General features: G+C 45.3%; 1 long non-coding RNA gene across 5 annotated transcripts in view; it reads left to right on the plus strand.

Annotated features, from left to right (window-relative positions):
- Positions 1–27,807, plus strand: part of LOC144598304 (uncharacterized) — a 102,047-nt gene that overhangs the window by 48,248 nt on the left and 25,992 nt on the right. The window contains exon 3 of one of the 5 annotated variants that reach the window (XR_013547842.1): positions 19,614–19,914. The exons of the other annotated variants lie outside the window; for them this stretch is intronic. This is a non-coding gene — a long non-coding RNA (uncharacterized LOC144598304). Of the gene's footprint in view, positions 1–19,613; positions 19,915–27,807 lie in introns of those variants that run through there. 5 annotated transcript variants of the gene reach the window in all.

Genomic DNA, 27,807 nt, shown 5'->3' on the forward strand with positions numbered 1-27,807 from the left:
GGGGAAGATCAATGAACAATGGAGGACCCAACATGGGGGGATCACCGTGAGGGGGAGGGGGAAGATCAATGAACAATGGAGGACCCGGCGTGGGGGGATTGCCGTAAGGGGGAGGGGGAAGATCAACGAACAATGGAGGACCTGGCATGGGGGGATTGCCGTGTGGGGGAGGGGGAAGATCAACGAATAATGGAGGACCAGGATTGGGGAGACCGTCGAGAAGATCAATGAACAATGGAGGACCTGGCGTGGGGAGACTGTCGTAAGGGGGGGGGGGCAGGGGGGAGGATGAACAAAGGGGGACCTGGCGCGGATACTTTGTGACATTGTCAGCGCCGTTTATGTGGTGACTATTTTTGTATACTTTGGATATGCAAGCAAAGAATTTCACTGTGCCTTGTCACACGTGACAACAAAGTATTCCATTCCATTCCTGGTGCATATTGGCAGCTAATTGACTTCGCATCTCTGTTGGTCGATCTGCATTTAGCTTCTGATGACAAGCAAGAACCCGTTTCCAGGTGTGCCCTGGTGACTGCTTCTCTGCCCCCCCCCCCCGCTAAAAAAAATCCCAATACCATCGCAGCACTTAAAGGTAAAATCAGGGAGTTTTAGAGTCATGTGGAGAGTTACAGGCACCCTGTGTTTTACGTGGGGGTTACGTGCTTGAAAACGCAGCACGCAATTCAAAAGCGCTTAAATTAAACATATAGGTGACTATGTTGTCAGCAGTAAATTTGGGCGCGTTGTTCCAGTGATGTAAATCAAGCTTCGGTGTTAAAGGAACAATCGCGTTACTTCACAAATACATAGATCAAACACATGTAAAACGCAAGGTGCCTGTACCTTGGGAATAAGGGCAGCACAGTGCCGCAGCTGGTAGATCTGCTGCCTCACAGCACCAGAGACCCGGGTTCCATCCTCACCTCAAGTGCAGTCTCTGTGGAGTTTGCACCTTCTCCCTGTTAACGCGCGGGTTTCCTCCAGTTTTCTCCCACATCCGAAAAACAGGTTGATTGGCCTCTATATATTGACCCTAGTGTGTAGGGAGTGGATGCAAAAGTGAGATGACGTAGAACTAGTGTGAACAGGTGACTGATGGTCAGCGCGGACTGGGCGGACTGAAGAGTCTGTTTCCATGCGGTATCTTTCAATCAATTTAATTCAATCAATATTAAGCTTTTATAAGTGTATCAGCTGTGATTTATTTGATAGCACTCTTGTGAGTCAGAAGTTAGAGTCTTAGAGTGATACAGTGTGGAAACAGGCCCTTAGGCCCAACTTGCCCACACCGGCCAACATGTCCCAGCTACACTAGTCCCACCTGCCTGCGCTTGGTCCATATCAATAGACAATAGACAATAGACAATAGGTGCAGGAGTAGGCCATTCAGCCCTTCGAGCCAGCACCGCCATTCAATGCGATCATGGCTGATCACTCTCAATCAGTACCCCGTTCCTGCCTTCTCCCCATACCCCCTCACTCCGCTATCCTTAAGAGCTCTATCCAGCTCTCTCTTGAAAGCATCCCTCCAAACCTGCCCTATCCATGCACTTATCTAATTGTTTCTTAAAGGCCCATACTAAAGACTCCAGCACAAAAGGCTAGACTGACTCTGCAGTCCAAAGCTAGAGAGAATTCCTCTGTTCATTGCCATGCTTTGTATGAGATCTTCAGCTCTAAGTCACTATCTAATCTCTCAGGTGGATATGAAAGGTTCTCAACGCTCTTCAAGAGCTCAAGGGTTGTTCTGGGAATGTCAATCATAGCACAAGAACACTGCGGGTGGCACGGCGGCACAGCGGTAGGGCTGCTGCCTTACAGCGCCAGAGACCCGGGTTCGATCCCGACCACGGGCGGTGTATGTACGGAGTTTTCACATTCTCTGTGACCGCATTAGTTTTCTCCAGGTGCTCCGGTTTCCTCCCACAATCCACAGACGTGCGGGTTTGTGGGTTAATTGGCTTCTGTAAATTTTCCCTAGATTGGTGGATAGAACTAGTGTACGGCGTGATTGTTGGTCAGCACGGACTCTACGGGCCGAAGGGCCTGTTTCCTCGCTGCATCACTAAACTAAACCAAAAAAACTGATTATACGAATCGATGATATATGAATGGTCTGATGAAGGGTCTCGACCCGAAACATCACCTATTCCTTTTCTCCAACGATGTAGCCTGACCTGCTGAGTTACCCCCAGCATTTTGTGTCATTCTCTGATCGTGACTCTTGTTAGTGGGAGCTTGGGAGGCACAATTTAGCTGCCGTGCCACCCAAAATACCCGCACTTGAAAAGGTAATCAATGAATTCGAATGGTCTTTGGTGAAGGTGTGAACTGTACCATGGCAAAGCAAATCGTTCTTTAATTTTATGTCACATTCCCTCATGCTGCCAGAAGAGAGTCATCTCAGCAAATTATTTATTTCTCACGATTATCAAGATTAACAGAGACTATTCCTGTTCTCTCTCCGTCAGTGATCCACTAATTGAATTCCGCTGAACTTGTGCTGTGACCATCAATGGGCGCATACCTTCACTGTAAATGTTCTGCATAACTGAATAGTGCATAAATGCTGATGCCATTTTACATTTCACACTCCACTGCCATTCTGCACCAAAGGTTATGGGCTTAAAAGGTAAAGCTCATCATATTCAATCCTCTGACCTAACCGTCATAATCAAAGGTCACCGAACTGTGATTAGAAAGGCTATCAGCATTGTACTGAGCTATAGTTTTTTTCTCTCCGAGTTTCTAGGAAGATAAATATTTTTTACCAAATGCAACGAATTCCACAACGAGTGGCGTGGTTACGTTTTAGAACAATAGGGTGATTAATTTGGTAATTGGTAAAACTGGGTGCTGGAGATCATAGGATGTGTTCAAACCCACCCCAATTCATTGTGTTAAACGCAGCGTATTAAATCGGAGCAGCCTGATGTTTTAAATGATTGCTGCTTGTAGTCAGCGATCCTGCCCTATTCACTGATGCGGCAGCAGCAGGAGGCTGATGACAGTAGTGGCTACTGGTCATTAAAGGCAACCTGCACCTCACCAGAGCCAGGTGCATTCTTGCTGCAGGAAGGGACAGGTCATAGTGCCATGGAGTCGTAGAGAATTGGCCTCCACTGCCTTCTGAGGCAGAGAATTCCACAGATTTACAACTCTCTGACTGAAAACGTTCTTCCTCATCTCCGTTCCAAATGGCCTACCCCTTATTCTTAAACTGTGGCCCCTGGTTCTGGACTCCCCCAACATTGGAAACATGTTTCCTGCCTCTAGCGTGTCCAATCCCTTAATAATCTTATATGTTTCAATAAGATCCCCTCTCATCCTTCTAAATTCCAGCATGTACAAGCCTAGTCGCTCCAGTCTTTCAACATACGACAGTCCCGCCATTCCGGGAATTAACCTAGTGAACCTACACTGTACGCCCTCAATAGCAAGAATATCCTTCCTCAAATTTGGAGACCAAAACTGCGGTCTCCCTAGGGGCCTGTACAACTGCAGAAGGACCTCTTTGCTCCTATACTCAATTCCTCTTGTCCTAAAGGCCAACATACCATTAGCTCTCTTCACTGCCTGCTGTACTTGCATGCTAACTTTAAGTGACTGATGAACAAGGACACCCAGATCTCTTTGTACTTCCCCATTTCCTAACTTGACACCATTCAGATAATAATCTGCCTTCCTGTTCTTTCCACCAAAGTAGATAACCTCACATTTATCCACATTAAATTGCATCTGCCATGCATCTGCCCACTCACACAACCTGTCCAAGTCACCCTGCATCCTCATAGCATCCTCCTCACAGTTCACACTGCCACCCAGCTTTGTGTCATCCACAAATTTGCTAATGTTACTTTTAATCCCTTCATCTAAGTCATTAATGTATATTGTAAATAGCTGCGGTCCCAGCACTGAGCCTTGCGGGACCCCACTAGTCACTGCCTGCCATTCTGAAAGGGACCCGTTAATCCCTACTCTTTGATTTCCTGTCTGCCAACCAATTTTCTATCCATATCAGCATTCTACCCCCAATAAGTTCCTCTGGCAGCTTGTTCCGTACACCCACGAGCCTTTGCGTGAAAAACTTACCCCTCAGATTCCGATTAAATCTTTTCCCCTTCACCTTGAACTACGTCCTCTGGTGCTCGATTCCCCTACACTGGGCAAGAGACTCAGTCTGAAGGAGGGTCCCGACCCGCAACATCACCTATTCGTGTTCTCCAGGGATGCTGCCTGAGGCGCTGAGATACTCCAGCGTTTTGTGTCTTTCCTTGGTAAAACAGAATCTGCAGGTCATTTCGCTACAGTCCTCTTTGAAGAACGTGCTCCAACGCTGCTGGTGGGCAGGGTGTTCCAGAATTTAGACATGGCTGTGTATTTTATAGATGGACCTGCCATAGTCATAGGGATGAGAGGTGTGAATATTTTGAGTGGTGGATTGAGATCCAGTCAAGTTCTGTTGCTTTGTCCTTGATGAGATACAGCCATTATTTAAGCTGTCATTATTTGTGTACAATGTGCTCAGCGAGAGACATAATTGTGTTGGAAACTCCTAGATTCTGTCACTTTTGTCAGCTTTTTGTTTGTCCTTTTTAGTTTCACTTCATCCTACACTTCTCCTGAACAATATGCCGCGTGTCACCATGGTTACGGTGATAATTTAAAAGAAAGGCGGATGCCATTTTTTTCCATCTAAATTTTGCTTGGGAATTTGAGAACTGTATTGCGCGGTTGTGTCAAAGGACAATGCTGGAGGAACTCAGCGGGTCGAGCAGCATCCGTGGAGGGGGGATGAAAGGAGGGACGCTTCGGCTTGAAAAGCCTGTATCAGGATGAAGAAAGGAGAGGAAAACTGGTGAGAAAGGACCAAAAGGAGATTGACTGACCAAAGAAGGGTGAAGAATGATAAGCAGATGGAGCCAAGTTGGGGGAGCGGGTGTATAGTTAACATAAAAATATAGAAACATAGAAAATAGGTGCAGAAGGAAGCCATTTGGGCCATCAAGCTAGCACCGCCATTCAATAGACAATAGACAATAGGTGCAGGAGGAGGCCATTCGGCCCTTCGAGCCAGCACCGCCATTCAATGTGATCATGGCTGATCATTCTCAATCAGTACCCCGTTCCTGCCTTCTCCCCATACCCCCTGACTCCGCTATCCTTAAGAGCTCTATCCAGCTCTCTCTTGAATGCATTCAGAGAATTGGCCTCCACTGCCTTCTGAGGCAGAGAATTCCGCCAATTCATAACTCTCTGGGTGAAAATGTTTCTTCTCACCTCAGTTTTAAATGGCCTCCCCTTTGTTCTTAGACTATGTCACCTGATTCTGGACTCCCCCAACATTGGGAACATTTTTCCTGCATCTAGCTTTCTAGTCTTTTATAATTTTATACATCTCTATCAGATGGCAGGGAAGAAAAAAGACATTCTGGCCTTCCATCACAGTGAGCAGGTGACTGGAGGAGACTCACTGTGATGGATGTTTTTTGTTTGTTTGTTTTGTGATTGTGTGTGTTGTTGCTTTATTTTTATTGCTTCTTATTGTTGGACTGTGGGTAACGGAATTTCGTCCAAAAGACATGTTTTTTGGATGACAATAAAGGCTATTCTGATTCTGATTCTGATTCTGAAGATCCCCTCTCATCCTTCTAAACTCCAATGAATACAAGCACAGTCTTTGCAATCTTTCCTCATATGACAGTCCCTCCATCCCAGGGATTAACCTCCTGAACCTACGCTGCACTGCCTCAATAGCAAGGACGTCCTTCCTCAAATTAGGAGACCAAAACTGCACACAATAATCCAGTTGGAAGATAGAGGCAAGTGGATAATAGATGGAGGCATAACAATGAATAAAAGAGGCACTAAATGCTGGCGTAACTCAGCGGAACAGCATCTCTGGATAGAAGGAATGGGTGACATTTGAAGATGGAGTTGGCTGCTGGAGGGTAATAAACAGAAATGCAAGGCTACCAGTGCAGGAATCTTGTAAGTAAAGAAGGTGCTAATGGGGATAGACACAAAATGCTGGAGTAACCCAATGGGTCGGGCAGCATCTCTGGAGCAAAAGAATAGGTGACGTTTTGGGTCGAGACCCTTTTTCAGACTGGGAGACATAGGAGATTGCAGATGCTGGAATTTTGAGCAAAAATCAAACTGTCAGAAGTTTCTGTCAGAAGAAGGGTCCCAACCCGAAACATCGTTGGATGCTTTCAAGAGAGAGCTGGATAGAGCTCTTAAGGATAGCGGAGTGAGGGGGTATGGGGAGAAGGCAGGAACGGGGTACTGATTGAGAGTGATCAGCCATGATCGCATTGAATGGCGGTGCTGGCTCGAAGAGCTGAATGGCCTACTCCTGTACCTATTGTCTATTGTCTATTGTCTATTGTCACCTATCCATGTCCTCCAGGGGAGCTGCCTGACCCACTTAGTTACTCCAGCATTTTGCATCTTTCCTTGGTAAACTAGTTTTTTTCAGTTCCTTGTTCTGACAGGATAACGAGAAACATGTTTAGTTTAGTTTAGTTTAGAGATACAGCGCGGAAACAGGCCCTTCGGCCCACTGAGACCGCACCGACCAGCAATCCCCGCACATTAACCCTATCCCACACACACTAGGGACAATTTACACCTATACCAAGCCAATTAACCTACAAACTTGTACGTCTTTGGAGCGTGGGAGGAAACCGAAGATCATGGAGAAAACCCACACGGTCACGGGGAGGATTTGCAAACTCCGTACAGTCAGCACCCGAGGTCAGGATGGAACCCACATCTCTGGCGCTGTAAGGCAGCAACTCTACCATTACGCCACCGTGCCCCCTCTGGAATCTTGAGCAAAAAACAAACGTCACCAATCCATGTCCTCCGGGGATGCTGCCTGACCCACTGAGTTACTCCAGCATCTTTCCTTGGTAAACCAGCATCTGCAGTTCCTTATTTCCAGAGAGGATAATGTGAAACATTACGGGAGAGTTGGAGGGCAGAGTACCTCCAGCACATTGTGCATTGATCCAAATTGCAGCATTTTGTAATCTTTTGTGTCTCGGACTTTCATTGTACCTGGTTTTAAAACAAAAAAAACTAATTTGTTGATTCAATCCAGTTCAATACCAAATACAAAGTTGCAAAGGAGTACAAATTATAAAATAACATTTTGAGAATGATTGGCAAACCGTAGTTTATGCCTAATCTCTCTTTTCTCGCCTGAATATCAATGCAAATATAATTTTTGGACTTCACCGATTTAACCTCAAGCTGTAACTGAAAGGCTTGAAGGCATGAACCTTTGGACTAAATATTGAAGCCATTAAACAAGCATTAACAGCAAATCAGACACAGGTCTAAGCTTTTTTTAAGGAGTTCACTGAAAATAGATATTATTATGAGCGGAGAAAAAAAATGACACAGCAAACAAGCCAAATGTTTTATCGCAAATGAAAATAGCCAGGTAATTTGTGATTGGGTTTCAAATTAATGCCAGCAATTGGTAAAGATAACAAAGGTAGCGATAAAGAAAGGCTTTTCCTCCTTTGTCCTCCTGATCCAGCATCACCCTGGACCGCTGGGTAACCCAGTGATCACCCCGTACACTAGCACTATCCTACACTCGAGGGTCAATTTACAAATGTTACCAAAAGGCAATTAACCTACAAAATATCTCTTTATTTTAGTATTAATTTTAGTTTTAGGGTATACAGCATGGGAACAGGCCCTTCGGCCCACAGAGTCCATGCCGACCAATAATCATTCGTACACTCGTTCTATATTATCCTACTTTCACATCCTACACACTAAAGACAACTTCCGCTGGGACAGCCGGTAACTTGGGCAAGGGGAGCTCTGGCTCATTCTCGGTACATTCCTTCACCATTTGTTTCCCCCAATTTAGTTCCATACTAGACCAAGTGGACCCGTTGGGCCCAAACCTCTCCTGCATTGGTGCAGCACCCTCTCCTCACCCACTCCCCCTCCCCTCCCCTGGAGATTTGAATGGTACCACAGTAAATGGTAGGCCCCTGAAGAGTGTTGTAGAACAGAGAGCCCTAGGAGTGTGGGTACCTTCCAATATCTCAAAGAACTTTACCTTGAGTGAATAACAATACCTTTTTAGTTTAGTAATTTTTCCGCTACAAATGCGCAATCCATTTTCTTCTTTCCTTTTTTAAACTTTTAGAGATACAGAGGCCCACTGAGTCCGCGCCGACCAGCGATCATCCTGTACACTAGCACTATCATACACACTCGGGTCAATTTACAATTTTTATCGAAGCCAATTAACCTACAAACCTGTACATCTTTGGAGTGTGGGAGGAAACCGGAGCACCCGGGGAAAACCTACACGGTCAACAGGGAGAGCGTAAAAACTCAGCACAGACAGCACCTGTAGTCAGGAACGAACCCGGGTCTCTGGCGCTGTAAGGCAGCAACTCTACCACTGCGCCACCGTGCTGCTGCCAAATTCCCTACCGATACAATCAAGCATTTAGTAATTGCAAAGAACCCGAGGATGGTTATGTTTATTAAACCTTGGTATGCATGCATATGATGTTTTGACCTAAGCATCATATTACATTTCATAATTTGACAATTCTTGAATGTTAGTAGATTTGTAACAAATTGCAGCACATTTGAAGGTCAAATCTCTTTTTCGATTCTCCGCAATTGCTGGATCTTTGAGGAAAGCTATAAAGAACAATTAGGAGGCCAGAGTGGAAATCAATCTTATTGCCTTCGCTAAGATTTGTTGATATTTCCATGGATTGATTTGTTTGACTTTGTAAGTCATGAGTTACAGAGTAATTGCAATTGTCCCACTGGCCCCTGGGTATGTACTGGCCGTGAAATGCCTGTGCACACTAACCCCACTTCCCATTCCTCTGCCCACAGACTGTTATTGGCGTATCATTTTACATACCCATCTTAATTCATAAATGTTGTTTAGGCTTAGGTACAGGTATGTTATTGTCGCATGTACCGAGGTACAGTGAAAAGCTTTGTTTTGCATGCTATCCAGTCAATTCAGACAATACTGTACATAAATACAATCAAGCCAAACTCAAGTATCTTAGGTAGAGCGATGGGAAAGGTACGGAAAGCAGAATTTTCTTAGCATTGCAGCAGGACATTTCCAGAGACAAAGTCCAATGTTCGCAATGAGGTAGGGGAGAATCGGAACAGTACCCTAGCTTATGGAAGGCCCCTTCAGAAGCCTAACAACTGAACTGAGGAGGCTGTTCCTGAAATTACCAGTGGAAAGAAGCAATTTCCTGAGAGCTCCTGTTATGAGTGCCTGGTCCATCAGTTCCTCAGGTAACGTGCTCCAGATATCAATCTTTCTCTGCGTGGATAGGTGACATTTCGGGTTGTGGCCAGCAATGACTGTGTCTGTCTGTACAGGTGATTCTGCTATAACGTGATAGTAGCGCTCCGAAGGAACCGCACGTTATCGAAAATCATGCTAAATTGACAATTGTGTCAATGGGGGAAAGGGAGTCAGGGCGAGAGAGTTTCAGCAACAACAAATTGTTTTTTCTCTCAGCATTTCCAGACCGAAAGGTCTTTTTTTAAAGCGATAGGTTTATTCTTTCCCCTCTCGCTTTAAACCTATAATATCCTCGAGGTTTTGAATCCCTATCCCTGGGAATAAGACTCTGTGCATTCCCCCTGTCTGTGTCCCTCATTTGGTTTAGTTTAGTTTAGTTTAGAGATGCGCCGCGTGGAAACGGGCTCTTTGACCCACCGAGTCCACACCGACCAGCAATCCCCGCACATTAACACTAACCTACACACACTGGGGACAATCTACAATGACACCAAGCCAATTAGCCTACAAACCTGTGCGTCTTTGAAGTGTGAGAGGAAACCGGGGATCCCGGAAAAAACTCACGGAGAGAACGTACAAACTCTGTACGGACAATAATAATAATAATAATACATTTTATTTGTCATATGTAGGTTGGCACAGGGCCAACGGTACAATGGAATGTATTTGACAAGATAACGGGTCACCTCAGCAGTAATATTCCAAGGATAAATAAGATTTTAAAAATGACATTAGTAAGGAATTCCTGTGGAATTCTCTGCCTCAGAAGGCAGTGGAGGCCAATTCTCTGAATGCATTCAAGAGAGAGCTTGATAGAGCTCTTAAGGATAGCGGAGTCAGGGGGTGTGGGGAGAGGGCAGGAACGGGGTACTGATTGAGAATGATCAGCCATGATCACATGGAATGGTGGTGCTGGCTCGAAGGGCCAAATGGCCTACTCCTGCACCTATTGTCTATTGTTTAAAAATAGGTAAAAAGGCAATATTACAAATAATCAACATATATGATTTGAAATGTGTTTATGAGTTCAGAAGCCTGATGGCCTGATGGTAGAAACTATTCTTAAGTCTGGTGGTACGCGCAGCCATACTCCTGTATCGTCTGCCTGACGGTAACAAGGAGAACAGCCTGCATGCTGGGTGGTTGTGGTCCTTGATGATGCTGCGTGCCTGAATGGCCGGGAGACAGTTGCCAGTGATGTGCTGTGCCGTCTTCACCACTCTCTGTAGTGATTTGTGGCTGTGGGCTGAACAGTTCCCGTACCAGACTGTAATACAGCCCGTCAGCAGGCTATCGATGGTGCTTCTGTAGAAGTTTGTGAGGATGCTGGCGTTCATGCCAAACTTCCTCAGTCTTCTCAGGAAAAAGAGCCTATGGTGGGCCTTCTTTGTTATTGTGTCCGTGTGCAGGAAAGGTCCCCAGTGATGTGCACACCGAGGAACTTAAAGCTGCTGACCCTTTCAACCTCAGCATCACCGATGTGGATGGGGAGGTGTCCACTCCCCCGTTGTCTCCTGTAGTCCACAATCATCTCTTTAGTTTTGCTGACATTGAGAGAGAGGTTATTTTCCTGGCACCAGCTGTTTAGTGCCTTTACCTCCTCTCTGTAGGCCGTCTCATTGTTGTCTGTGATGAGGCCCAAGATGGTCGTGTCGTCAGCAAATTTTAGGATGCTGTTTGAGCTGTGCTTAGCAGTACAGTCGTGCGTGAACAGGGGGCACAGGAGAGGACTGAGCACACAGCCTGTGGTGTGCCTGTGTTGAGGATCAGTGAGGAAGAGGTGTGGCTGCCAATTCTCACCACCTGGGGCCTGCCCGTCAGGAAATCGAATATCCATCCGCAGATGGAGGTCTCCAGTCCAATATCAAGGAGCTTGGGGACGAGTTTTGAGGGAATAATAGTGTTGAGTGCCGAGCTGTAGTCAATAAAGAGCATTCTCACATATGTATTTCCTTTGTCCAGGTGGGTGAGCGCAGTATGTATTGCCATGGCGATGGCATCGTCCGTGGCCCTGTTTGGTCTATATGCAAACTGAAGAAGGTCCAAGGTGTCAGGACAAGCACCTGTAGTCAGGATCGAACCTGGGTCCCTGGCGCTGTAAGGCAGCAACTCTACCATGGCGCCACTGTGCCGCCCACTTGATTTTATATACTTCTGTAAGATGGAAATCAGTACCTTATGTTGATGACCTACTGAAATATGTTAAGTTGCACATTTGTGAATTAAAGTGCATTTATCGTAACTGCCCATAACACCAGTTTGTTCATGAAATCATCCTTGATTTTAAGTATCATCACAAACAAAAATTTGAATTGTTCTCCCGATCATGTCCAGGTAATTAATATGCACTAAAATAAAATTATTGCTTCTTGTACCAAACTCTGGCAAACTTCACATTGATGTCACTCTACGCTTCCTGTCGCTTGGCCAATTTCCTTATGAGCTTGGTGTGGCTCCATATAACCATATAACCATACAACAATTACAGCACGGAAACAGGCCCGTTCGGCCCTACCAGTCCATGCCGACCACTTTCTCTGACCTAGTCTCATCTACCTGTTCTCAGACCATAACCCTCCAATCCCCTCCCATCCATATACCTATCCAATTTACTCTTAAATAATAAAATCGAGCCTGCCTCCACCACTTCCACCGGAAGCTCATTCCACACAGCCACCACCCTCTGAGTAAAGAAGTTACCCCTCATGTTACCCCTAAACTTTTGTCCCTTAATTCTGAAGTTATGTCCCCTTGTTGGAATCTTCCCCACTCTCAAAGGGAAAAGCCTACCCACGTCAACTCTGTCCGTCCCTCTTAAAATTTAAAAAACCTCTATCAAGTCCCCCCTCAACCTTCTACGCTCCAAAGAATAAAGACCCAACCTGTTCAACCTCTCTCCGTAGCTTAAGTGCTGAAACCCAGGCAACATTCTAGTAAATCTCCTCTGTACCCTCTCCATTTTGTCGACATCCTTCCTATAATTTGGCGACCAGAACTGCACACCATACTCCAGATTCGGCCTCACCAATGCCCTGTACAATTTTAACATTACATCCCAACTTCTATATTCGATGCTCTGATTTATAAAGGCAAGCATACCAAACGCCTTCTTCACCACCCTATCCACATGAGATTCCACCTTCAGGGAACAATGCACAGTTATTCCCAGGTCCCTCTGTTCCGCTGCATTCCTCAATTCCCTACCATTTACCCTGTACTTCCTATTTTGATTTGTCCTACCAAAATGCAGCACCTCACACTTTATCCCACAGGCTTCAATTTTTCAATTTGCCGTTAAATAACATTGTGTCAAACACCATCAGAAAATCCATACCCACATCATCAACTGCACCACACTCATTAAATCATTAATCCTGCAGGGAACTCAACCAAGTTAGTTAATCAAGAACTCATTCAAGCCTTGCTTTCACCAAATCTGCATCAGCTGCCATTTCTTAAGGCATTTCCTTCCCAATAATTTAGTCATGAATAATTGTATCTAGACATTATCTCACTGTTGACGTTAGCTGCATGGCTTTACTCCTTCTTCTTTCAGAAACATAGAAACATAGAAAATAGGTGCAGGCCATTCGGCCCTTCGAGCCAGCACTGCCATTCAATATGATCATGGCTGATCATCCAAAATCAGTACCCCAATCTGGCTTTTTTCCCCATGTCCCGTGACTCCCTTAGCCCTAAGAGCTAAATCTAAATCTCTCCTCAAAAACATCCAGTGAATTGGCCTCCACTGCCTCCTGTGGCAGAGAATTCCACAGATTCACAACTCCCTGGGTGAAAATTGGTGAATCTTTGAGAGACATTTGCAATTGGAGACAAAACCGGTTATCTATAGATTTATGCAAGTTGAAAACTCCTGACAAATCGGGGTGGCACGGTGTCACAGTGTCACAGTGGTAAAATTGCTGCCTTACAACACTTATAGCGCTAGAGACCCAGGTTCGATCCTGATTCTGGTGTTGTCTGTATGGAGTTTGTACATTCTCCCCGTGACCATGTGGGTTTTCTCCAAGATCTTCCGTTTCCTCCCACACGCCAAAGACATACAGGTTTGTAGGTTAATTGGCTTGTTATAAATGTAAAATTGTCCCTAGTATGTGTAGGATAGTGTTAATGTGCAGGGATCGCTGGTCGGTGTGGATTCAGTGGGCTGGTGAGCCTCTTTCCACGTTGTATCTCTAAAATAAACATTCTCAAACACATGTAGAATCTCAGCAAGAACAAGAACAAATGCACCTAGCTAATAACATGCACTTAAAGATCTCTCCAAGTAGATTTGAAGAGCTTCGTGCTTTTGGACATATGTTTGCTTAGCCCTTCGGCCCACTGAGTCTATACTGACCATCGAGCACTAATTCTATGTTATTCCACTTTCTCATCCACTCCCTCCACACTAGGGGTGATTTTACAAAGACCAACTAACCTACAAGCCTGTATGTCCTTGGGATGTGGGAGAAAATCCGTGTGGTCACAGGAACAACGCAGAAACTCCGTTAGTGCAGGATTAGTATAAACAGGTGTGCGATGGTTAGGGATGACTCTAGTGGGCCAAAGGGCCTGTTTCCATGCTGTAAACTCGATGGCAGTCTTCAAAGGGACTTAAGAGCATTTGATATATTTCATCCCCTCCCAAATTTCTTTACAATGGTAGTGTTTAATAATGAAGAGGACACCATAGCTAGACAGCACACACAAAATTCCCACAAACAGCTTCCTCCTTCTGTTATCATCAACCAAGTCTCCAATATTCTCCACATTCTGAATATCTCTTCCAACTAGGCTCCTCTGTCCTCATAGTGGATGTTTCCACTCGTGGGAGAGTCTAGGACTAGAGGTCAGCCTCAGAACTAAAGGATGTTCTTTTAGGAACGAGATGAGGAGAAATTTCTTTAGTCAGAGGATAGTGAATTTGTGGAATTCTTTGCCACAGAAGGCTGTGGAGGCCGTCGGTGGATATTTTTAAGGCAGAGATAGATAGAGTCTTGATTAGTACAGGTGTCAGAGAATGGGATTAGGAGGGAGAGATAGATCAGCCATGATTGGATGGTGGAGTAGACTCGATGAGCCGAATGGCCTAATTCTACTCCTATCACTTATGACTTTATGACCCTATAATCAATGGTCTCCTCAAAGCCGATTGCCTTGACAACTCCATAGCCCTTCTGATTGTGCTCCATGTTGCATCACCTGCAGTGTGAAATAATGGACTGGATTTTGCTGATTAGGCCTCGCCCATCACACTGGGCTGGTTTGGAATCTGTAGGACAGGATGCTAAGCTGCATCTGAGTTTTGCACTATATAATCAGGGCACATGACATCTCCAAGTAAATTAAACTAAACAAAACAACACAACACAACACAACACTACATTACACTACATTACACTACATTGCACTACATTACACTACATTACACTGCACTACACTACACTGCACTATACTATACTAAACTAAACTAAACTAAACTAAACTAAAATACACCACACTACACCACACTACACTACTTTATACTACACTACACTAAACAACAAGGTTAGAACAAGCCCAGGCCACAAAACAGCCAAGGAAACCTATTGACAGATGGTGAAGTCACATTCACAGCTGTGAATCCTTTTAATGCTTTTGATAGTAACTGATGTTCAGAAGCATTCCGCTTATTAAAAGATGAAATAAATCATCAATTGCAAAAATTATAACGTGACGAATAATCTAAGGCCATATAAATACACTAAATGAGATGAAAAATATTTTTGCAAACACAGGGCGTTAACACACACTTTTCTGCCCTTTCTTCCTCACTGTGAGAACGTTGCTTGGAAATGAATGGGTTAGCTGAATTTGAGCAAGATCTACCCTGATATGGGATCTGTCTGCACGCTTTTTAGATTTGTTTAGCTTAGAGATACTGCACAGAAACAGGCTCTTCAGCCCACCAAGTCCATGCCGACCAGCGATCCCCGCACACTAACACTATCCCACACGCACGCTAGGGACAATTTACAATTTTACCGAAGCCAATTAATCTCCAAACCTGTACATGTTTGGAGTGTGGGAGGAAACCGGAGCTCCCAGAGAAAACCCACGCAGATCATGAGGGGAATGTACAAACTCCGTACAGACAGCATCCGTAGTCAGGATCTAACTCGGGTCTCCGGCACTGTAAGGCAGCAACTCTACCGCTGCACCTCCATGCCGCCCCAATATTGCGGGCTGAAGGGCCTGTTCCTGTGCTGTGCATACATACTATGTACATTAATGGTTAAGAGTTTCAGGGGGAGAAGATGGGAGTTTGTGAGCGAGAATGCATTGCAGAGGTACAGGGAAATAAGGAGAAAAGGAATGTGATCAATGGAGTAGCTCCCTGAGAGCTTGCATGGACCAGATGGGCCGAATGATCTCTCCATTGTTCTAAGATATGTGTTGGGAAGTCTCAGTTCCACACTCATGTTCCACCAGAGCAGAGAACAAGGATAACATTACTTTTTTTTTTAACCAAAAATAATTTAATCAATTATTTACAGTCATATGTACAGTACGAAATAAATCAAAACAAAATCAACCACCATAATACAAGTCAAACAAATATACTAAGGTAAGGTATTATACAACTATATCACCATCCTTATTAAGAATGCATTCCACCCCCCGCGGTGCCCAGTGGTCCTGGAAATCCCCCAGGGCTCCCGTGGACAGCACGTAGTCCCTCTCTAGTACACCCGGGCACAGACATAACCCCGGAAAAGGGGCCGGCAGCCGGCTCGGGCAGAGCCCTCCTCCGCCTGGCTCCATGACTCAATAGACAATAGACAATAGGTGCAGGAGGAGGCCATTCGGCCCTTCGAGCCAGCACCGCCATTCAATGTGATCATGGCTGATCATTCTCAATCAGTACCCCGTTCCTGCCTGCTCCCCATACCCCCTGACTCTGCTATGCTTAAGAGCTCTATCTAGCTCTCTCTTGAATGCATTCAGAGAATTGGCCTCCACTGCCTTCTGAGGCAGAGAATTCCACAGATTCACAACTCTCTGACTGAAAAAGTTTTTCCTCATCTCAGTTCTAAATGGCCTACCCCTTATTCTTAAAATTGTGGCCCCTTGTTCTGGACTCCCCCAACATTGGGAACATGTTTCCTGCCTCTAACGTGTCCAACCCCTTAATAATCTTATACGTTTCGATAAGATCTCCTCTCATCCTTCTAAATTCCAGTGTATACAAGCCTAGTCGCTCCAGTCTTTCAACATATGATAGTCCCGCCATTCCGGGAATTAACCTAGTAAACCTACGCTGCACACCCTCAATAGCAAGAATATCCTTCCTCAAATTTGGAGACCAAAACTGCACACAGTACTCCAGGTGCGGTCTCACTAGGGCCCTGTACAACTCGCGGATGGCCAGCTTGGCCAGGCCTGGGAGCAACTCAACCAGGACGTCTTTGGCCCCTCCCTCTCCCCTACGCACAGAGTGTCCAATGATGAGGATGGTGGGTGTGAAGTGCAGCCAGAAGGCAAAAAGGATAAACGTTACTGGCCAGAATCCTAACTAAATTTAAGACTTCTACATTTGGAAGTGAGGTTCTGTGATTGCCGGCAAATATATCGAGAGGGCTTACGAGCAAGATTGGGCCAATGCGATACGCTTCGCTTTGTTGGATGTTGTAGCTGGATGTAATTGACTGTTCTTTTGTCCTTTGATTTATTATTAGTCATCTCAGAAGTCTTAAAATTGCTTTCTTTGCAGTAGAGTTGTCAAACACAGTCTCAGCAAAACCAAAGTGCAAGACAATGACTTCAATGTTTCCTGGCTCTCGATTATAATCTCCATCTTTTGGTTGGCTTCCTGCCTTTGCGTATTGGAGCAGTGTGCGAAATGACTTGTTGGACTTGGATGGATCACAGCCAAGTAATAGGCATTTGTAAGCTGCATCGAGAAGACCAACCACTATTTTGACACATTATAGACACATTATAGTTCTTTCAATTCCCTGATTATGTCTAACTATAGTTTAGAGATACAGTGTGGAAACAGGCCCCTTGGCCCACCGGGTCACGCCGACCAGTGATCCCCACACGCTATCACTAGTCCTACAGACCAGGGACAATTTCCAGAAGCCAATTAACCTACAAACCTGCATGTCCTCAGAATATGGGAGGACATGGGAGCACCCGGAGAAAACCCGGAGGGGGGGGGGGGGGGGGGGGGGGTGGGTGGGTGGGTGGGTGGGGGGGTCACAGAGAGAATGTACAAACTCTACACAGACAAGCACCCATAGTCAGGATCGAACACGGGTCCCCTGGCCCTGTACGACTGCAACTCTACTGCTGCACCGAAGATAGACACACAATGCTGGAGTAACTCAATGGTTCGGAAGGCATCTCTGGAGAAAAGGAATAGATGAAGCTTTTCCAGAGATGCTGCCTGACCCGCTGAGTTACTCCAGCATATTGTGTCTATCTTCAGTGTAAACCAGCATCTGCAGTTCTTTCCTACAGGTTTCTACTGCTGCACCATTGTGCTGACCTTCAAACTACTTTTGTGCGTTTGCAATACGGCTGTTGTCAATACAAATTTAATATTGCGCCTGAGGTGACTATGGGTTTCGTTGGAAAGGCGACCATTTAACGCCCATCTCTAATTTTCCTGATGAAGGTGCTGGTGAGCTGCTTTCTTGAGATACTATAGTCCATCAGATGGAGGGACACCCGTATTGCTCCTAGGAAAAGTATTGAGATGTGTAAATTTTTGATCTAATGGCCTGGAGGAATGACATTAATTTTCATTATTGTGTTCCTATTTAGTTTAGTTTAGTTTAAAGATACAGTGTGGAAACCGGCCCTTCGGCCCACCGAGTCCGTGCCGACCAGCGATCCCCACACACGAACACTATCCTACACACACTAGTGACGATTTACAATCACACCAAGCCAATTCACCTACAAACCTCTTTGGAGCGTGGGAGGAAACCGGAGATCCAGGGGAAAGCCCACGCAGGTCACGGGGAGAAAGTACAATCTCCGTACAGACAGCACCCGTAGTCAGGATCGAACCCGGGTCTTTGGCGCTGCAAGGCAGTAACTCTACCGCTGCGCCACCGTGCTGCCCATTGACTAATATGACACATCACTGCCTTTTGATATAATTACTCTATCAAAATATTACCATGTTAGTTGTTTTTTCTGTGTATTTCATTTTAAGAAATAAGCAGTAATGACATATTTGGGAGGGAGGAGAGATGGTGCAGGGAAGCTAATGTGATATCTGTTGATTTACTGTCTCAGTCACATTGTCGTTTCAATTTGGCTATGCTTCGGTTTCTTTGCACAATCCAACTGTGTGGCGCCTGTCGACTTTGTTTTTCCTTCAGAGAAGGCATTACTATTGAGATGTGTAAATATAGTCAGCACTAAAATTTGCCTCGGGTTAGAAAATGACAAAAATAGGGACAAGGATTCACGCACAAATTTTTTAAAAGGAGTACAGATGTGTAAATTCTTCTTTTAAACCATAGAAGTTGAAATGAGATGGGCCAGATAGATTAGCAAGACTAAGAGGAGAACTGATTAACAAACCCAAAATTAGTTTAGCTTAGAGATACAGCGAGCCCACCAAGTCTGCGCCGACCAGCGATCCCCGCACATTAACATTATCCTACACACACTAGGGACAATTTACAATTTTACCAAGATAATTAGCCTACAAACCTGTACATCTTTGGAGTGTGCGAGCACCCGGAGAAGGCCCAGGCAGGTCACGGGGCGAACGTGCAAACTCCGTACAGACAGCGCCCATGGTCAGGATTGAACCCGGGTCTCTGGTGCTGTGAGGCAGCAGCTCTCCCACTGCACCGCCGTGCAGCCCAGATGTAGGCAGTAAGTGTGAAATCTTTCCCTTTGGAAAAGGTATCTACGACCAGTGTCACTACATCAAGCGAGTCCAGAGCATTTCACTGGGAACAGGAGGTGTAGGAGGTTGAGTTGAGGGACTTTCTCATCCAGAGGGTGTTTGCAATTAAGAATGCTTTGCCTAATTGGAGGGTGGAAGCAGTTTGTTCACAACATTTAAGAAATAAGTTCTTACTGAGGCAATGATGGGTGCTTAAAGTAGGTTGGAATGTAGAGTTGTCTGAGGTTTGTAGAACTGGATGAGATTATATAAATAGTTTAGTTTAGTTTAGCTTAGAGTTTCAGCACGGAAGCAGGCCCATTGAGTCGACGCCGATCATTGATCACCCACTCACACTACTTCTATGTCTTTCCATTTACTCAGACACTCCCTAAAGCACAAGGGACAATTTACAGAGGCCTATTAACCTACAAACCCACACGTCTTTGGGATTTGGATCGGGAACTAGAGGACCCGCAGGAAACCCACGCGGTCACATGGAGAACATGAAAACTCCACACGGGCAGCACCCGAGGTCAGGATCAAACCCGGAGTCTCTAGCTTTGTGAGGCAGCAGCTCCACTAGTTGCACTGCTATCTCATTGGTGACCCTCGCCCGACTGTCTATGATCGGACTTTATTTCCTTTGCGTCGCACTAAATGTTTTTTTCCCCCTTATCATGTATCTGTACACCGTAAATGGCTCGATTGTAATCATGCGTTGTCTTTCCGCTGACTGGTTATCTTGCAACAAAAGCTTTCCACTGTACCTCGGTGCAGGTGACAATAAACTAAACTGAACTGAACGGAACTGTGCCAGGAAGAGGAAGGTTTCAAACGCAGTGGTAGCGCAGATGGGTAAGGAGGACTTCATGGGTTCAGATAAGGGGAAACAGAGTTTGGAGGAGTGTTGATATGGCAGTGATGGCTTTCTTGCCTCGAGGTCCTCCATAAAAATGCTTTGCATCTCAAACCACTTCTAGCCATTGGAAATGTATTTCTTTCTCTCAGAACTTTCAAAAACATGCAAAAATAATGCATGGTGCATTGCAATAATGAGAGTGAGGAACTGTCTTATTAATGCCACACTTGTTATTCAATAAGCCTAGTCTTCCGAGGCTAATTTTGGATCAAAGGATTAGGTAACACACATAATTTAAAGCAGCTTAAAGCAAAGGCAGGCTTGCATTTGTATGACATCCTTCATTTACCATCAGACTTCTCAGAACTATTTTACACCCAACGAATTACTTTTGGGAAATATGGCATCCAATTTTCGTATATCGAGCTCCTACAAGCTAATCTTTTAGCAATTTAATTGAAGGATAAATCTCATCCAAATCTCAAGAATAATTCCCCTGCTCTTCTTCACAGCATTTTACAATATCATAGTCATTTGTGAATTTATGCTGGGCAAACTCCAAGGCAAATAAAGGCCAAAGACCAAATCTGTGCATAATCCTCCAAATGAGGTCTCACACAAAGCTCTGTGTAAGTTCGTCTACCTTATTTAGCACTGCCAACCTTTTGCAACTCCAGAAGCCTTAGTCTGAGTCAAGCATGTCTTCACCTTTGCAGAAACTTAGTTTCGTTTTTTAGTTTAGTTTAGAGACACAGCATGGAAACAGAACCTTCGGCCCACCGAGTTCACGCTGACCAGCGATCTCCGCACACTAGCACTATCCTACTCACACTAGGGACAATTTACATTTATACCGAGCCAATTAACCCCTGCAATCCTGGATGTCTTTGGTTTCCTTGGAAACCGAAGATCTCAGAGAAAACCCACCCAGTCATGCGGAGAACATACAAACCACGTACAGCCAAGCACCCGTAGTCGAGATCGAACCCGGGTCTCTGGCACTGTAGGCGCTGTAAGGCAGCCACTGTGCCACCCAATATTGCAGGAGGAAATCGGGGAAAGACCACGTGAAGGTCTTTCAAGACCAGGGAAGGTGGGAACTAGAGCAGCAGGTCAGCAAGTAGAGAGATTGATGGGAAGTAGTGGTTATGGTGAGTAAATCTGAAAAGTAGGGACAGGTTAATGAACATAGTGAGGCTGGTGGGTTGATGTGTGTTTATTTCAATGCAAAGAGTATTTTAGATAAAGCAGATGAACTTAGATCCTGAAGAAGTCTGAAGAAGGGTCTCGACCCGAAACGTCACCCATTCCTTCTCTCCTGAGATGCTGCCTGACCTGCTAAGTTACTCCAGCATTTTGTGAATAAATACCTTCGATTTGTACCAGCATCTGCAGTTATTTTCTTACACTTAGATCCTGAATCAGTGCATTGAACTATAATGTTGTGCCTACCCATGCCATTGATCTCTTGAAGTAATATTTTCCTGATTGGAGCTTGCATCAATACATTACACAGTCATAGAATCAAACAGCATGGAACAGGCCCATCGGTCCAACATGCCCACACCAATCAACATGTCCATTTAAAACTGAGGTGACAACAAAACGTTTTCACCCAGAGAGTTGTGAATTTGTGGAATTCTCTGCCACAGAAGGCAGTGGAGGCCAAATCACTGGATGAATTTAAAAGAGAGTTGGATAGAGCTCTAGGGGCTAGTGGAATCAAGGGATATGGGGAGAAGGCAGGCACAGGTTACTGATTGTGGATGATCAGCCATGATCACAATGAATGGTGGTGCTGGCTTGAAGGGCCAATGGCTTCCTCCTGCACCTATTTTCTATGTTTTGATGTTTCTACATTTCACCCCACATCCTCCTGCGCTCCAAGGTAAAGAGTCCTAGCCTGCTCAGCTTCTCCCTACACCTCAGGCCCCCGAGTCCTGGCAACATCCTCTTATATCTTCTCTGCACCCTTTCCACCTTGACAACATCTTTCCTATAAAATGGTGACCAAAAACTGATCACAGTACTCTAAATTTGAGTTTAGGAGCTCAAGGTAATTGATTTGAGTTTAGGAGCAGGGAGGTTCTGCTGCAGTTGTACAGGGCCTTGGTGAGACTGCACCTGGAGTATTGTGTGCAGTTTTGGTCTCCTAACCTGAGGAAAGACGTTCTTGCCTTAGATGGAGTACAGAGAAGGTTCACCAGATTGATCCCTGGGATGGCGGGACTTTCATATGAGGAAAGACTGGATAGACTGGGCTTGTACTCGCTGGAATTTAGAAGACTGAGGGGGGATCTTATAGAAACATATAAAATTCTTAAGGGATTGGAGAGGCTAGATGCGGGAAGATTGTTCCCGATGTTGGGGGAGTCCAGAACCAGGGGTCACAGCTTAAGGATAAGGGGGAAGTCTTTTAGGACCGAGATGAGAAAACATTTCTTCACACAGAGAGTGGTGAGTCTGCGGAATTCTCTGCCACAGAAGGTAGTTGAGGCCAGTTCATTGGCTATATGTAAGAGGGAGTTAGATGTGGCCCTTTTTGCTAAAGGGATCAGGGGGTATGGAGAGAAGGCAGGTACAGGCTACTGAGCTGGATGATCAGCCATGATCATATTGAATGGCGGTGCAGGCTCGAAGGGCCGAATGGCCTACTCCTGCACCTATTTTCTATGTTTCTATGTTTCTATGTAAATATGTCCTCTACCTCGTTCTACCTAAAGGTCAAACTTCACCATTCACCAATCAAACTTTGTTTTACCTCAATGTTCTCTATTCTATTACGCATCTTTATAAGTTACATCTAGGCATTTTGAAAAAAGTGAAGCACTGTTAAACACCCTGTGCATTGTAGCCAAAGTATTGCTTTCCTGAGGTTCACTCCATCAACAGTGAATGCTGAGTTGACAAGCTCAATCACCCTTGTGATTAATGTGCATGTTGCTCCACGCACTTTAGTCACTGCCTCATAGTATGTGGCACGTCAAAGTAAATGTATAGCAGGGAACAATATCACAATACGAAAGCTACTGAACGGCTTTGAATTTAATTTTATCATCTGTCTCCCGAAGCCTTTCTTGTATATGAGCTCTCCCACTGTTGCAAGAAAATCCAGTTTATTAACCGTGGCAGACTATAAATAGGAAGCTCAGTGAAAAGAACTATCCTTCAAGAGGAGAAAATGAGTGAAAATATAACTAAGCCCCTTAACCATAAATGCTACACTCAGGGGACTTTTAGAGGCGACAAATATTGAACAGGTTAAAAACTAAAATGGCAGTCGACGACTTTAGAAACATAGAAACATAGAAAATAGGTGCAGGAGTAGGCCATTTGGCCCTTCGAGCCTGCACCGCTATTCAATATGATCATGGCTGATCATCCAACTCAGTATCCCGTACCTGCCTTCTCTCCGTACCCCCTGATCCCTTTAGCCACAAGGGCCACATCTAACTCCCTCTTAAATATAGCCAATGAACTGGCCTCAACTACCTTCTGTGGCAGAGAATTCCACAGATTCGCCACTGTGTGTGAAAGAAAGAAAGAAAAAAAAAAGATGATTTTCTGATAGGTACCTTGAGAAACATCTGCAATTGCAGCTGTGTGAACCTTTGTTTCACCTTTCTATCCTTCCCCGATCTCGCTGGCTCGTGCAGATCAAGTGACCAGCTCTGAAACCCTGGTCACTGTGGGTACTCCCTTTCTTTCTGCACCGGATATTCACAAAGCAGTAGATCGACACAAAAAGCTGGAGTAACTCAGCGGGACAGGCAGCATCTCTGGAGAGAAGGAATGGGTGACGTTTCAGGTCAAGACCCTTCTCTCCCGTCACCCATTCCTTCTCTCCAGAGATGCTGCCTGAGTTACTCCAGCTTTTTGTGCCTCTCTTCGGTTTAAACCGGCATCTGCAGTTCCTTCCTACACATTGTCAGCTGTTTGTTAGGTGAGAACGAGAAGCTAATGGAGAGAGAGGGAATGCCAGGGCCCCCACCCAAGCCTCACGAGCCTCTCGTTTTCACCTAACAAACAGCTAATAAATAACCTGTTTCCTTTATCATCGTCACTTTTTTGTATATCTTTCATTCATTGTTCTTTATCAAAGTCAAAGTCAATTTTATTGTCAATCCTCCGCCAGTTTACACAGACAGAAAATCGAAATACCGTTTCCCACAATCCCGAGGAACAAAGTTCATAAAACTAAGTTAAAATTAAAAAGGCACAGCAAACAACAATCAACATAAAATATAAAATATAAAGTATAGTCACTTCAAATGCGTTAAAAAAATTTTTTTTTAAAGTGTCTGGTGCTGGATGTGCGTGTGTGTGGGGTGTTAAAGTCCAGGTCCAATAGGGGCAGGGGAGAGAGGAGGAAGGGAGGGGAGAGAGTTCAGCATCCTGACAGCCTGGTGGAAAAAACTGTTCTTTAGTCGGGTGGTGCTTGACCTCAGGCTGCGAAACCTTCTCCCTGAAGGCAGGAGGGTGAAGAGGCTGTTGGAGGGGTGGAAGGGGTCACCCACAATGCTCAATGCTTTGCGGGTGAGGCGGGTGGTGTAAAGGACCAGGAGTGTTGGGAGTGAGGCGCCAGTGATCCTCTCAGCAGTGTTCACTATGCGCTGCAGGGTCTTGCGGCTGGAGGCTGTGCAGATTCCGAACCACACAGTGATGCAGCTGCTGAGGATGCTCTCGATGGCGCCTCGGTAAAAAGTGTACATGATGGGTGTGGGGGCTCCCGCTCTCTTCAGTTTGCGGAGGAAGTAGAGGCGCTGCTGGGCTTTCTTGGCGATGGACGTGATGTTGTTGCTCCAGGAGAGATCCTCGGTGATGTTCACCCCCAGGAATTTGGTGCTGCTCACCTGCTCCACAGCAGCACCATTGATGGTCAGTGGGTGGGGGTGTTGGGTGTGCGTTCTCCTGAAGTCGACAACAATCTCCTTTGTTTTCTCCACATTCAGGAAGAGATTGTTGTCTGTGCACCATCTCTGCATCATCGCCTATATCTCTCGTTTCCCCTTATCCCTAACCTAGTCTGAAGAAGGGCCTCGACCAGAAATGTCACCCATTCCTTCTCTCCAGAGACGCTGCCTGTCCCGCTGAGTTACTCCAGCTTTTTGTGATTCTATCTTCGGTTTAAACCAGCATCTGCAGTTCCTTTCTTCACAAAGCAGCTCAGGCTGAAAGTGCTAAGTCAGGAGCATGAACTGAACCTACGTTTTACCACTTGGTGTCATTAGAGACCTTGCATTTGCAGCAATAAAACCATTCGTTGTTCTGGAAACATAGACACCAAAGGTACTTGGAAAAAGGGAGAATATGGTGAACATTTACCTTACGATACGATAGAACTGCATTTATCCCAGGAGGGAAATTGATCTGCAAACAGGCATGAAAACACAAGATACATGAAACATGAAATTAAAATGATGAATGGAAAGGATTGGGGATACACAAAGATTGGGGGTGGGGGGGGGGGGAGAGGGAAGGGGAGTCAGTCTACCCCATGACAGAAGGGGGAGGGAGTTGTACAGTTTGCTATCCACAGGGAAGAAGGATCTCCTGTGGCGTTCTGTCCTGCATCTTGGTGGAACCAGTCTGTTGCTGAAGGTGCTCCTCAGGTTGACCAGTGTCAACTGGTGAGCTGTATTGTCCAGGATGCTTCGTAGTTTGAGGAGCATCCTCCCCTCCAAGACCACCTCCCATGAATCCAACCCCACCCCCAGGATGGAGCCATCAAACTTCCTGATGAGTTTGTCAATCCTATTGGCGTCCGCAGCCATCGCCTTACTGCCCCAGCACACGGCAATGGTCCTTCAAGTTCGCGTGGGAGGAGAGTGGAGGATGAAGGTAGATTTTCCCTATAAAGATGAATGCCTGAGAGAGAGAGACCATGCTCTAACCTGGGAGATGCCACCCATTCCATGTTGTTAAATCCCCAAGTCTCCATGCACAGGGCGGCACAATAGCGCAGTGGTAGAGTTGCTGCCTTACAGCGCCAGAGATCCGGGTTCGATCCTGACTACGGGTGCTTGGTTGTACGGAGTTTCTCCCTGTGACCTGCGTGGGGCTTTCTCCGGGAGCTCCGGTTTCCTCCCACACTGCAAGGACGTTACAGGTGTGCATGCTAATTAGCCTGGTGTCATTGTAAATTGTCCCTCGTGTGCGGGGATCGCCGGTCGGCACGGACTCGGTGGGCCGGAGGGCCTGTTTCTGTGCTGTATCTCTAAACTAAACTAAACTAAATGTCGGGTGGTGTGCATACAATCTCCCCTCCCCTTTCAGCATATGGAATGGATCGCTCCCTTTGAGACTCCTAGGGCATTTTGTGCAGGGGAAGACATTCTGGCCTTCCATCACAGTGAGGAGGTGACTGGAGGAGACTCACTGTGATGGATGTTTCTTTTGTTTGGTGTTGGTTTATGATTGTATGTGTTATTGCATATTTTTATTGCTTATTCTTATTGGTCTTTTTGTTGAACTGCGGGTAATTTTTCATTTCACTACACATTTATGTGTATGTGACAAATAAATTGACTATTGACCATGTACCTGCAGAAAATTCAACACCGATTTCTCCCCTCCCCCTCCCACTCCCTGTCCACCTACATTCCTTCCTCTGGCTTCATAATTTGCAACTCTTCAATCCCTTTGTCTCAGCCCTTCTGTTTGTTTGTTTTTTCCATTTCTGGACTATGTTCCAACCATCAGTCTATCAAAATGCTTTCAAGAGAGAGCTGGATAGAGCTCTTAAGGATAGCGGAGTGAGGGGGTATGGGGAGAAGGCAGGAACGGGGTACTGATTGAGAGTGATCAGCCATGATCGCATTGAATGGCGGTGCTGGCTCGAAGGGCTGAATGGCCTACTCCTGCACCTATTGTCTATTGTCTATTGTCTATTGTTTATTGTCTAAAACCCCTCCCACCTGTGTTCACCTATTAGCTGCCACGCTTTGCCCTGCCTTCCCTCCATGTTCCACCTTCCCCCCTCCCCCTCACCTACCATCTCTCACAATTAGTCTGACCCGAAACATCACCTATTCATTTTCTCTTGAACCGACGAAGAGTCATGAACCCAAAACATTGACTCTGTTTTTCTGTCTGATAGCAAATAGGACAGGAACAGTATAGGAACAGCCCTTTGGCCCACAATGTCTACGCCAAACATGAGGCCTAAATAAAATAATCTCACCTGCCTGCACATGATGCAGATCCCTCCATTTCCTTCACGTTCATGTACCTATCTAAAAAGCACACGGCTATGATCTTTTGTCAAAACATTTTCTGTCTTTATTCCAGAGTCTGCAGTTCTTTTTAAACAGCTTGGTGACATTTGCAAACAACTGTGTGTGTGTGTGTGTGTTTACTGTCACTAATATGGAGGCAGAAATCATTGGAGTTACTCCTTACTGAATCCAGGATTTAGATTTTCATTGGATCTAAGCCTAGGTATCTCAGTGCATTTGGTAAAAAACTTTTTGTGTTCATTTTTAAACAATGGGGATTTCATTCAGCTGGAAGATGGGTGTTGTATTATGGTTAAGACTGTAATGAGATTAAGATAACACTGTTCCTCCTATGGCATCCACTAATAGGCTTTAATAATTAAGCAAATTAAGATCATTTTATTATCAACAGAAAAGTACTATTGCAGAAAAATGTCCCCTGGTCTGCAGTATTAAACAACGATGTGGAGGAATCTAGGGATTAGGCTGTGGCTCTGAA

This window comes from Rhinoraja longicauda, chromosome 11 (genome assembly GCF_053455715.1).
Source record: "Rhinoraja longicauda isolate Sanriku21f chromosome 11, sRhiLon1.1, whole genome shotgun sequence".
In the NCBI taxonomy this organism is placed as follows: Eukaryota; Metazoa; Chordata; class Chondrichthyes; order Rajiformes; family Arhynchobatidae; genus Rhinoraja; species Rhinoraja longicauda.